This window comes from Hyperolius riggenbachi, chromosome 3 (genome assembly GCF_040937935.1).
Source record: "Hyperolius riggenbachi isolate aHypRig1 chromosome 3, aHypRig1.pri, whole genome shotgun sequence".
In the NCBI taxonomy this organism is placed as follows: Eukaryota; Metazoa; Chordata; class Amphibia; order Anura; family Hyperoliidae; genus Hyperolius; species Hyperolius riggenbachi.
Window position 1 is genome coordinate 258,378,180 of NC_090648.1, and position 14,274 is coordinate 258,392,453.

Below are 14,274 nucleotides of genomic sequence, written 5' to 3' on the forward strand. Positions count from 1 at the left end.
ATATGTGTTGTTTTTTTTCCTGGGACAGTATGGCTGTCCCTGCTGCTTTAAATTCTGATAGAGTGGAGAATGCTTAATTAATTATGTTTGATATTCATCTCTGTCCCTTTTGGGAACATTTTCTTTCGTCTCCCATCCCTTGTGCTACTTATAACTGTGACAAGAAGGGAGAAAACTTTCTCACACCTGATGCACAGAGATAAATAAATGCAGGACAGTTTCTAATCTGTACTCTTTCGAAGTTTTTTGTATGTGCCTTCTTTTAAAAAATGTTTTTTATCCTTTCCTATATTTCTACCCCAGAGAGAAACTATTAGTGATTATAGATGGTCGATTAAATCATAGCTTGCATGAAAATTCAATTAAAATTGTTTACAAATTGGAATTGGGTAAATCAGATGCACATTCTGCTGATTTTGATTGATTTAATTCAAGTTGCATACATTTTGCATTTATTTTGCATGTAAGATGAAATAAGCATCTCATTAACAATTTTGAGTACAGAGTACAGTTCTCTTTACTGGGGGCTCACATAGCATTAAAGGGAACCAGAAATGAAAGGGATATGGAGGCTGCCATATTTATTTACTTTTAAAGAATGCAAATTGGCATTTTCAAGGATACAAAGTAAATGTTCAGAGCATTCCCTATTTTTCTTCGGATATAACATGACTTGAATAATTGGGAAGTTTCTGTTAATTTTGTACTAAAACATGGAAAATTAAATGAAAAAATCCACCAGAAAACATTTGCTTTACAGTCAGTCTGAGCACACTAAATCAGGCTGTAAGGCTGTATAATAGGTCTGTTTTCTTTTGATGCAATACATAATTTAGGAAGCACAACTCAGTGCTAAATGTATCATCAATTACTGAGATGCGTTTACTCTTTTGAATGAGGTTTATTAGTGCAAAGACATTTTTGTCCAACCCATGTTATTAAATATAAGCCATGTAATTGACTCAGTATAGACACTCTTAAACAAGCAAATGCTTTCTGTTTAGAGGAATATTCTCCTGAGCACATAGAACAACAGATCTTCTTTTTACTCCTTGAAATTGGTCCCATAGCAACACCAAACAAGTGAATGGTCTGTCAGGTGAAGAGGTCGGCATCCTGCTCTTTGAATACAGCAAAGCTTGTCTGATTAAGTGATTTCCTGCACAGCATTTATTGCTCAGTCCTGAGGGATACCACACTTCTAAAAGGCAATTCTACAATTCTGAGAACCGTCCTAATATCTCTTTGTAGAAAAGTAGAAGGAAAACTCTGGTGGAAATCAAAGCATGACATCTTATTAGGACAATATTACATAATTTCAGCCTATTCTTTTTATTCGTTCACAGAAGGTCAAATGATTTGGGAGGTGATGCCTCCATTGTAAAAGGATGTCTCCTTCACACTTTAACATCAATTACTGCAGATATTTTTGTCCTAGTTTTATGAAGTGCTTCTTTTGAGATCATTTTGCAAACTACCGTATATTGTAGCTACTATGAAAATGTCATAAAAAATGTAATTTTATGAATTTGACAAGCATATACCCTGAAAAATGTATTGGTTTGTCATGACACTCCTTGGGTTGGTTTTGACAGGTTTTTTTAACATTGTGACTCTTAGGTGTTTTTTACACAGGAGGCTGAAATATGCACTTGTTAGATAGTTCAGCCTTCCAGTCTGGTTACAAATGCACAAATATTTGAAAGTATAAATTTCTTTTAGATTATTTTTTCTTTTGATTTTTTTTCCCCTACAATTTTAGTTGTTTAAATAGAGACTTGTGCATGTGCCAATGCATACATTCACTAAATACACACACTGTAAGTATGTAGTATTGCAAAACACTGCCATTGTTAACAGACCAATACAAATATCTTTAAAGGCTCTTTATGTCTGAAGACTTGCAAGTTGTACAAGGTACACATAGCAGTCATTAATTTATAAGACAATGTGCTGAATTCTCAAGATTCTAGACCACAACAGCTGTGAAGTGCTTTTAATACATTTTCTCCTGCCTTATAAAAAATTCCTTTGACCTTTATGAGAAGAAATCTGTCATATCTTCTCTTTATGCAATTGTCTTGTTGAGTTTTATTTGTGTACAACACACTGCCAGGTTGTTAATACAGTAAGTCATTCAGTTCTGGATAGAACTTCTGGCTTTATAAAAAAAAGCCTCCAGTCTGTTCTTAGCTGTGCATTCTGTAGGCACATTAGTTTTTTTTAATGACAGTACTTACATTAATAGGTAGCCTCTTTCTTTATATGGCATTACCCAGACTAGTTTAAAGGTGTTTAGTATAAATGGTCAACGAGATGATATTTCTGGATTGCATGTAAAAGTAACGGAAAAGTATGTAGCTTGGAACTGGGCCAATCAGCATTGGCAGAAAATGAATTTGATTGACCCAACCCCAAGCTGCATACAGTTTCTAAGTCAGAAAATTTGTCATTTTCAACTCTTCCTGTATTATACTCCTCCTGAAACTAAAGACCGTTTTGCCAGATATTCTACAATTTCTTTGAAATATCTTGTTACAGATAAGTTATTAACTGTTTCTAGTGTGGCCTATACTTTAGCTGTTCCTGTTTCTCACATCATCTGAATAAAAGTTGGGTACCGCCTCAATAATGCACAATGAAATGTCTGGAGGCATGTACGCAGCTAATTTGTGAGAGCCAATCCTCATTCATTTTTAGTTTGCTAATTTGTGAGAGCCAGACTATTGCACTATTTTTTGTACTCTATATTTGTATCATTTATGCTTTTTAATCGGTTTTGCTTTTTTATTTACATATTTTAATCTTTCCTTTCTTTTTATAGCAATGAAATTAAAGTTCAGTTGTGCCATGCTGGGATATAATCTATAATTGTTAAAAACACCAGCCTAAAGTAAAAATAGCTTTTTGTAAGATAAACTCTCATGGGACTTATATGAACTGTTTACTCTTGTGACTGCACCATAGTGGGGACAGTCTCACTTGGAGTACATGAAGCAATATATTCACTTTAAAAAGGGCTTATAATAAATAATACCTGCCAGATCATTGCATTTGGTTACCAAAAATGACTTACTGCCGTGTAAAATGTGCTGCTCCTAGCATACCTGACTGGCCTATAAAAATCATTTTAAAAAACGTCATTAGTTTTAGTGCTGTTGAGACAAGTTATAAAATACTGCTGCAGTAGTACCTTACCCCTTGATAGCCTGGCTACATTTTTTAATTTTTATCTCAACAAACGTACATAAATGCATATCTGGTTGACATACCCTAAAGTCTACAAAAATATGCATCCGGGTGTATCAAATAATTTTCTCAGCAGTACAAACCTCAATTCCAAAGTGTAATTTGAGAGTTCTTGTTGGCTTGAAGCCTATGGGTATTAAAAATTATTCATCTGAATTGATTGCACATATCATCACTGCAGAGATGCTATCATCCTCCTGAAGTAAGCCTTGCTTGTTGCTGGAGACTGTACAATAGGTCACAGCATCTTCTTTGCAAAGCTAAAAGCTTTACAGGAATACAAGATGGATACATTCAGTGGAGTCTGGGAGCCTCCTCTTGATATGTATTTCACAGCCTCTGGTGTCACATCCACTATTACTCTATCCACCCTAGGTCTAAAATCTGATATTTACCATATATATGAGATGTCCATTACCAATCCACTTAGGTCTTCATCCTCAATGTCGCAGTTTCTTTACTTTTACTTTTATTCTTTCTCTGTCCTTGTTCTCGCCTCTTGTCTCCTGTCATTCCTACTCTTCTATATTAGCTTTTCTTTTGTTCTTTATTATTGCACCATATCCCCAGCATGTTGATGAACCAAGCATGTTGCTGAAATACAACATTGGCTTGAGGTTTATATAGTCAAAGCCCATCACACAACAAGATCCCACTAAAACCTGGCTAAGTTTCTATAGGAGATTAGTAGTGGTAGGATTCTGGTTATGCATAAAGCACCTATGTTTGCCTACATATGTATGCCACGATCAAGGAATACATTTTACTCCATCTGGGAATGTTAGGCTCTTCAAATTTGGATTGTGTTTGATACCTATGGTTTTGCTCGTGTCTTATTCATTGTCCAATATAAAATTATTGGATTAATAAAATGCTTTGAGTAAAATGAGCACAGGGAACTGAGGTCATGAAAAGAAAGATTATATAACTGACTACACATTATTTTTCATTAACACTATACTTTAAAGAGCACACTAATTGCCTGGAAACTGTGAATACCAATTTACAAGTATTATCTCTCATCTGTCATCTAAAATGCAAGAATTATCTTTTAATAACACCTTGATATTGAACATTGTAGTTCCGGAACAATGTCTTACCAAATATTTAAAAGAGGACAGAAAGGAATACAGTAATACGTTGCAATGTTGTCACTGTAACATGTTGCACAATGTTGCAAGATGTGACACTAGCAAAGGCACTATGTGTGGAAAAACAGACCTTTATTTGGAGTTACTATAATCAGTCAGTCGCTCCTCAGAAATGCTAGGAAGTCTGATGTAGCTTTGTCACAGTAAATGTAAGTGAAATCTGTACAAGAATTATCTAAATATCTTGTCACACCAGCAGTGACACTTATGTGATATCATTGTAATTTGCATATTTGCAGCACAGAAATAACGGACCTCACTGCCAAGCATCTAGCAGAGGATGTGATGAAATTTGTGTTAGTGGCTGAATGTTACTTTGTATTGGAATTTTTCATAACTTATGTTTTGTGACTGATTTCACATGCTTATACTACAAAAGATATTCTGAAGGTTTTCATGTGCAAATAGTTGAACACAGCAGAAAACAGTCACATACGATACAAACTTTCCCTGCAAGAAGACTGAGCTGTGCATTTGGCTGACTCTGTAGATACAAACAAAGTAACAAATGTTACAAATGTTATTAAGTGTGATTGAAAGAAAATGTTTAGAAAACCTGATGAAGCAAGATTTACTGTAGCAAAACGTGTCGACTTATTGTGCTCAATAGATTATTTTAGGGGACCTCAATGGTTGTCTATCTACATTATAAAGTAGACAAAGGTGGGGAATTAAGGGGTAAGTTCTGTACTATAACGCATGATTTCAGATATTACAACATCTCTTCAGAATTGTTGAATGATTGAGCATTTCCACAACATAAAAGTAAACATAACAACATCAACATGACAGCAGTTTTAATATTTACTCTTTTGAACATCCATTGCTGATAACCTGAGCAGTGAGTAGTCTGTTCTATGTAAGAATTTAAATTATGTAAGCCTGTCTGTATATAATTTATTTCTTAATTGTCATTTGGGGTGTAATCTGTAATTGTCTGTTCATGATCAGATATGGTCATTGAGATGCAAATAATCCAGGCTTGCATGCAAAAAGTATGCATCTTGGATCTAAAACAATCCGTAAGATGTTTATTTGAGTGACCAAATTCCAATTGCATACAAGTTTTATTAATTTTGCCTAGCAAAATGGAAATATATATATAGATTTAGATATAGAGATATATAGTGTATGTGTATGTATGCATATATGTATATATATATATATATATATATATATATATATATATATATATATATATATATATATATATATATATATATATATATATATATATTATTGATCGTCTATATTCGTAGTGCTAATGGTTAACACTGGTGATCAGCTTGACTTGTATTATTTAGAAAAGTGGTTATATTTAATTATGTATCTATAGCTGATGAAAGAAGACTCGTTTTTTTTTTTTAATGACACAACCTTAGTGTGTGACTATAAAAAATACTAGCTTTCCACCTGCTAAGCACTGTCAGCTTAACAGCTTTTCCAATCACCATGATCAGTTGATTTGTGATGCAAAAAAGCCGTCACTTTCAGCGAGTTTAATTTGTGTTAACCTAGCAGACCTAAGCTTTCAGAGTTTTGTAGCCAAGTGTGATGTGATATAACAAAAGATATTAAATCCAGAACATCCTGGACACTTAATTTATCAAGCACCAATTGCTATAGTTATGAGTATAAGAAAGCATGAATCGTGCTGATATTGAGCATAGTGATGCTGCAAATCATTTAAACTCTCACCTGTTCAAAGTGATAATAAAATGTGCATTGAAACGTCTTGTTAAATAAGAAAAAATTATGTAACTGCTAACACGCAGCTCTTTATAGATTATTAGAAAATCATCCATTATAAATGTTTGTGTAATGTTCTCGGTGCAATTTTAAATATTTTACATGGTAGTAGAAATATAAAAAAAGTATTCCTATTAAATTTATGACATTAAGTATTTTCCTCTATGCGACACTGCAGTTTTCCAGATTTCCTGTCTTATAGAAAAATATCCAGTGAAAAAATACATTTTTTCTAGCTAAGCTACATTTTCTGTAGGGACCCTGCAAAATGTAAATAAAAATAGAATATGATATGCAAATCATTTAGTTAGTACCAGGGCAACAGCCAACATCAAATGTTGAAATTAAAATGTATTATTTTTGTTTTCTAAAAACAAAACCTCAGTTGGAATGTGATGGCAGCAACACATTAAAAAGAAATTTGGGACAATAAGATATATATATATATATATATATATATATATATATATATATATATATATATATATATATATATATATGTATATGTATATGTAAAAAATGTAACTTAAGCCAAAAGTCAAGATTTTTAAGGTGTGACTATGGTGACTAGGGGGAACAAAGAGAGGAACGGACAATGCACAGTGGTATAGACTGGGGGAATGCGGAGAGGAATAGACAACACACAGAGGTATGGGGGTCCAGCATGAACATATCTCTGTGCTTACCTGAGGTAGTGTTGTCTTGGGCCAGGTATACAGTACTTTGCAGTGGCTCTGTTCATTACATGTGTAGTGGCTGTGTTCAGTCATAATTGTGTAGATATGCACAAAATAAATGACTAAGATGCCAATACTGGCATCTTCATCTTGCAATTCTTAAGCTGGGCTGTTGCTTGGGCTGCTTTCCTCCTTTGTTGTTGTCTTCTTATTTCTCTGCATGTTGAGTTGTAGATGTGGAAAAATCTATGTGCTATAAATATGCTATTGGCTCTTGTTGCATGACAACAATCTTTATTACTGAAAATCTCTGTAATGTTCATATATTATTATTGTTCTTATGTAGCTAGTTGTCCATTCTATATTGAAATGTGGAATATTTTCTAGAGGGTTAGGGCCCCTAATTAATGAGGCTAGAAGTTTAGAATTGCAGTTGCCTTCCACAAAGATTTTCTGGACTGTGGCATGTGCTTGCATGGTGTGATATATTTAGAATGTGTCCGAGTCTGCTGTTAATCCAGGACATAGTCAATCCCTGTAATATTTTTATATGTGGGTGACTGACAGGTTTATCTCCTCACTATATGCTTTTTCCATTTCCAGCCAGCGGTCAAGAAGTATGTTAACACTAGATATGGTTAATGAGATGCTAATTTAATGCTCGTTTAACACATATTGAATGCATCTAGAATTTGAGCCAGGCATAATCTTCAGGAAGTACGTTTATTTGGCTCAAGTCGAAGTTGACTACGGTTTGCATTTAAACCAAAATCTGCATCTTCCTGACCATCTGTATTCAGCAACCAGTTGGAATTCTAGCCTGTCTTTAGTGGCCTTATTTAACCTGCTTTCTACTGGACCTAGATTGGGGTTATAATCCTTAATCAGCAACATAATCATACAGTCAAACTAGGCAACTGTCCATGTATTGGATTAGAGACCTGCTAATAAGGAACATCAACCTCAGTTGTAAGATGGGGTATATTATAAAATTTACCATATCAACTTTCTTTAAAAATGGACCCCAGAGTGTACACTTGCCATTTGTGACATCAACACCTTGGAGGAGGATGATAGCGTAGGCAGAAATCTTCCTCTGCTCTGTTACGTAGTCTACAAATTTTGTGGCATTCTTTTACTACACTTGCATACAAATCAGAGACCAATAACTAGCTATCTGCTTTGTGTCTGCTGATTTAGTGAGAATGAACTTCTATCAATGCTACCATCATGCATTGTTGGTGGTGATACAATATTCAATATTTTTTTTCAATAGCACTATACATTTAAGAGGTTATCTACCATACTAAGAGTTCAGTGATGTGGAAAGCAGTGAAATTTCAGAGTGTTCACTTCAAACTTTCTTTCAGACTCAGGGGTGTAAAGGATTTCTTCACGCGTGACTGATGCACTGAAGGGAACCCATTGAACCTTTACCACTCTTTCCTTTAGTTAACCAACCCTTTAATCTGGCCTGTAGATTTGACAATATTTACAGAAATCTTGGAGAGGTGAAATACACATTGCAGTTCACGTGCAAGGTTTCTACTGTTATGCAGCATTTTCCCAGACATTGACAGCTGCCAATTTCTTTTGTATAGCCAGTGAAAAAGAAAATCTGTTGTGAGCACATGGGGGACTGCAAGTTATCTTACACTGCCTTCCAATGAGACATGCTGTTAAACCAAGTACTGGCACATTGGAAAGTAGAAGCCGTGGGGAGAAATGGCAATTGTTCCAATTCTATCTTCATTTACACTTGGGAAGTTTTCAGCTGGATTGCCGCCAAGCATGATAATATTTCATTAGGGTAGCAAAAAAGAAGTACAAGTTACATCTCTGTTATTTCAGATTCCTTTTCGCAATAAGGACAAAAACCATGAAAGCAGTAATAAATGGTTATTAAGATCTTTTGTTTCTGTGCACTGATGTGTGCTGCCTTTTTTAGGCTTGTGGTGTTCTTACACATGCGGACGGAAAATATGGCCCCTATTCTGGTGAGCAGTCAAAATAGCAGATTAGATCTAAATATAAAAATGGTTCATCAGTCTTTAGCTCATACGCAATACACAGATATGTGTATTCTCAAATCGTATTTGTTTTTGTGCTAGTATATTAATGTAAGTAATAGGTGTACATTTGTTTGTGCCACCCAGTCTTTTTGGTGCACGGTGAGCCAAATGATGCCTTACCCTGCTGCCGCTGAAATTCTGGGCAGCATTAAGTTATAGTGATCCGAAGGGAGAAGTAATTTGGGGTCTGGCAATTGCCGTATCCCCGATTTACCTGTGAGTGGGCTGCATTGCTGCTATACCTGCACCAAACTCAGGTGTTATGCGTCGTGCACCAAGAAGCCTTGATGTAATTGCTATGCCCCTAAAATATAATTTCCCTACAAAGCAGTATTTTTGTTGTACTTCGAGTCTGAGCTCAGATTTATACTTTATGCCCTTCTGCATCAGTTGTCTTGTATGAAGCCTTCTATGTACAGCTGCCTCCTCTTCCTTCAGAATCAGGTCTTCTCTTTCATGTAGAGAAAATTCCCCACTCTATGTGCAGCTCATTTTCCAGGTGCAGCCCACCACTTACAGCAGGTCCCTCTACCATATTCATTGAACTTTAATTCAACATACAGCAATATTCATGTGTCAGCTGTCCTGTCTACAGCAGCGCCCGCTTACATGTGCAGGGGCCTCCATGATAATGCTGTGCATGGATCCCAACTTATTAAGTGAGCTCCCCATGATGCACATCTACACTAATATGACAGTACACATAATTGAAGGTACTTTCTTTAACATATTTGGACATATCAATCTTTTGTCTTCAAATAAATGTTCTATAAAAATAAGTGCTGTAACTGACAAAAAATTAAGTTTAGAAACTGACACTATAATTCAGAAAGGGAAAAAAATGACATTTCTTTTAGAGAACTAAAAAGAGTGTACACTTTTGTCTCTAATCTATCATATTTGCAGGGACAACCTCAAGTGGGCATTTCTTATGACTGTCTACCAGTTTCTGATAATGACTGGGAGAATCTTTTAAAACTTGCAAGAGGTTTTCAGTCCTGCAATGTTTGAAGGATTTCTGGCATGCACAGGCTCTTTTAAATTATTCTACAGCTTTTCTTTGGTATTTAGATAAGGGCTGTGGTTAGCTACTCTAGAATCTATTCTTTTTTTTCCCAGACATTCTTTGATGTGCATACCTGAAAATGTAGGATTATTGTAATATCGCAAGGTCTACTTTCGGCTGAGCTTTAATCTACTTATAAATGGTCTCACATTATCCTGAAGCACCCTCTGGAATAATGAAGTGTTTTTAATGCGTTCTGTGAAGATGATCTGTCCAGGCTCCGATGCTGCAAAACCATTACATGTCCACCATTATAGTTTACAGTTGATAACAGGTTCTTTTGGTGAAATGTTGTCTGTTTTTTGTCTTCTTGTACTGTGCTTATGCCTAATCTGTTGACAGATTAAAGTTCTAGTTCTAAACCCTTATTAAATTACCTTTTCTCCTGCGTTTTCTCACAGGAGATATTATTACATCTTACCAATAAAATACATGTTCAGCTGCCGATAAGTCAAAGTACTTAAAATAGGTTGGTTTTTAGGCACCTTTTAGTACTCATGGCTCATGGCCCCATATGCAATTAACTTTTTCTCCTTAGTTTTCTCCAAAAGGGTTATTTTCACACCTCCTCAATAAAATGCCTTTTAAACCACCAGCAAGCAAGAAAATACTCAAAAATTAATCAAGAAGATTATCTCTCAGGAGAAAACTCAAGAGAAAAAGTTAATTTAATAAGGCGCAAGGTCTGTTATTCAGGTTTCTTTAAGCAGACTTGAGTTTTGTCTTGATGTTCTTCCTGGAGAGCAAATAGCGTCTTCTGTCAGTCCACACTTGTAGATGATCTAAATTGTGAATTTTCTTTGTAATGGCAGACTCCTGTATTTTGACCTCAAAGCAAATGCTGATTGTAAGGTCATATTTTCAAGTTCTGGGATTCTTTGTAAATTTCTTTCAATGTTTTGCGTTCTATTCTTGTGCTCAGATTTCCCTGGGAAAGTTGGCAGTCGTTGAATTGTTTTTACACTTGCAGATGTTCTTCAATGACGATGGGATGACTGATGTTCAGTTGATTGACTTTTAAAATAATTTCCCTAATTAACAGTCACCTGTATCCTCTTTTCTGAAAGACTCAATCATCTCTTATCTGTTCATTGTAATTAGCTGCGTTCCTACTAGAGGAGCAGCCACCCAATTCTCAAACCACCTCCCTGCAACACATCTTTTATTAGGGGGAAAGGGAGATATACTGACTACACTTATTATGGGAATAGGGGCTATATATACTTTCCCACTTTATGGAGAGGATGGGGAAGATATATTAGCCACATTTGCAGAAGGAAAGGGATATGGTAGGTATTCCTTCTGTGAACAGGTAACAGTGACAGTGGCTGCACTTGATATGGGTATATAAGGGTTCAAGGGAATGACATTTACTATGGAAGAGGGAAATGTTGATCTCACTTCTTAAGGGGTATGAGAAATATGGAGCCTGCACTTTGTATGCATTTGTGGGTCACCACAGTGGGGTGGAGACCATCCAAATTTTTTCTGGGAGGCCCCATGATTTCGAATTACACCCCTGTTTGTAATGGTAAAGTCTGTAGACCTCAACAGCAAAGCGTAAACCAAACCACATTTCCCAAAATTCTATAAGATTACATCCTCTCTTAAGATATAATTAGAACGTAACCTTTTCCAATACTTTTTCTGTATCATCCACAACCCATCCCAGCTCTTGCTATCGCATCCTCTGCATAGGATTATTAGTGTGAGTAGGTGTCATCAATCAGGGACAGGGGTGGAACTCACACCAGTGCGCCCACTCTTACTCTGGTTTGCAATGCACGCATGATGACATAATATGTAATTACGTGGTGCCAGAGAGGATTAAAGTGATAAGAGGGGCTTGACACCATATCGGACTAGATCCGATGGCAGCATGGCCAGCAGCAGCCCAAGTTCTCCTTGTCGGGCATGGTCCGACATCAGGAGCTTGAGAGAACACTCCACCAAGTCTAATAGTGGAGTAGAAAGTGTTATTAAGCTGATTGATGAAGGGTTTGTGTTTACACACTTAAGAGGTTCTAGCACTATGTGATGTGCTATGTCATTTCAAAGATCAGATATGCTGCATAACTGTTGTTTATTTTATAAATGAAGAAGATGGCAGATTTTGAAAGGTGAAAAAAACGTTCTAATTCGGCTTTTATTATCATATGTAGTCTGCAGATTTTGCATACTAAGATTTTGGTAACTCTACAGTCCACAGCAAAAATAGGAATACAGGTCTGAATATTGTAGACCAGCACTTGTAGATCTTAAATTAGTTCTGTTAATAGTTATCAACACCTTATATTAGATTTTTAATGTAAGAAGTTACAGCAGTCTTTTCAACCATGAGCTAGACTATAAACTAGTAAGCTGCATTGGCAATGTATGACAGTAAGGGCACTTGTTGGATAGTAAAAATACTACAGTCTTCTACGGTAAAATACCTTAGCAGCAAGATTTTGTTTGTTGATTCTGCAAAAGAGACAAAAATGAGGAGAGCTAAACCCTTTGGTAGTGGGCAGTGCTAGAGTCCCAGGTTCAGATCTCTTCCTGGATAGGGTTTGTTTAAGGTTTTGTATATTGGTATAAATTTCACGTTTTTTTATACTCTACACCATGCACTTGAGTTTCCCCCAATATATTCTTGGTTTCCACTATAGATACAGTACGTTAAATTATGCCTATGACAGCGGTCAAATTGTGAGCTGCTATGAGAGACACTTGGTGACGTGACTATAGACTGTGTAAACCATTTCAGAAGATGTCCATGCCATATAAATACATTACAATATTTTCTGAACTGCTTTCGAGGAGCTTAGAACAGCATGTGGAACTCCAAATTCTAGGAGGCTGATCCGTATTGCTCTAAAGTTTCTCCCTTTTTATAAAGAAAACCTGACCTGAAAGGAGTGTGAAGACTGTTATAACTTTAAAAAAAAATAGAAAAAAGCTTTGTAGCAGTAATGCTCTTTTAGAGGCTTAATTAGCCACACATCTGAAAAATGCAGCCCGTTGAATCATTTGCATTTTGTTCTTCAGGCAAGTAGGTTTTTGATTTTGTTTTTCTTTATCTAAACTTATACTTGTCTCATTTCCAGTTTCCAATTAGAGTCCATTTCTAAACTGATTAGTTTAGACTGCATGTAATGGACCTCATCTAGTAAACTAGCAGAGTATTTTTTGAGTCAAAAGTGTAAGGAAATAATAACAGCTTACATAGTACTAGTAATGAGATGCTGTTCTGCCAGAATGAATTGAAATGTCCAGTGATTGGAACTTAATTGAGCCCATCAAAACTAGCATATGTCAGTCAGGTAGTTGGCAGCTGCTTAGTTAACCATAACTTAGAGATTTGAAAAGGCCAAAATAAACCTCTCACTGGGTCAGTGAAAATGGTAGGAGAGTTTTTGCTCATCGTTAGAGTAGACTGTGTTTAAGAAAAAAATGATTTTACATTTGTGCAATTATGTCAGTTCTTGGTGGGCTGATACATTGCTTGTTTCAGCTGTTGCCATAGGAAAGGCTTAGTCTGCTCTGTCAAGCCTCTAGAGTAAATCACAGCAAGCTGCATTACTTCATTGCATTCTAGCTGTTAAGACATCGTGTTGCTACATGTAAAAATACAGTCTCCTGTTATGTGGAAATGGACCTGGGACAAATGGACTTCTCCTTCTGTGGACTATTAAGTGTAAGCTTTGTTGCTAAATGATGACTTCTTTGCTTTTTCCCCCTGCATTTTTATACATTTTTGCTATGGTCAGTTAATTAAGATTTTCTATTTGTGTTTTATAGCAGAGTAGGTGAATTATGCTATGAATATTGCAGATGTCTGTAATACATGACAAAGGAAATTAATTGGGTTGAAAAAGAGCTGGGGTGAGCATCATGATTTTTCTCTTGGTTGTATCTTACATTCACAGTATGAAAACATATTGGAATAACAAGTGCGTTTATTGACATGGTAATGTATGCACTGTGCTCAATTAGAAGCCATTTACCAATAATAGGCATGTGAGTTTTGGATTTAACATTTGTAATATTAATTGTTGGTGAACCCTTTACAATATTAATTTTGTCCTTAACTTCTTAACCCTTTCACAGTTTACATTTTGGATATAGTGTGTTATGAAGGCAATTTAACATTTCCACTGCCATGCTGTTTCAAGCAAACGTGAACTGAAGATAAACATTGCAGATTACAGAAAATTGTATATGTAGCATCAATAGTATTTAAAACCTCCCTGTAGTTTCATATCCCTATAATTACAGTAGATTCTTGGTTATCCAGAATTCAACTAAGTAGCAGCCTCAACCAACCA

The 14,274-nt window shown here is 35.7% G+C and overlaps 1 protein-coding gene across 13 annotated transcripts in view; it reads left to right on the forward strand.

Annotated features, from left to right (window-relative positions):
- The window catches only part of MAGI2 (membrane associated guanylate kinase, WW and PDZ domain containing 2), a 1,075,940-nt gene that overhangs the window by 865,598 nt on the left and 196,068 nt on the right, over positions 1 to 14,274 (forward strand). The window lies entirely within an intron of this gene.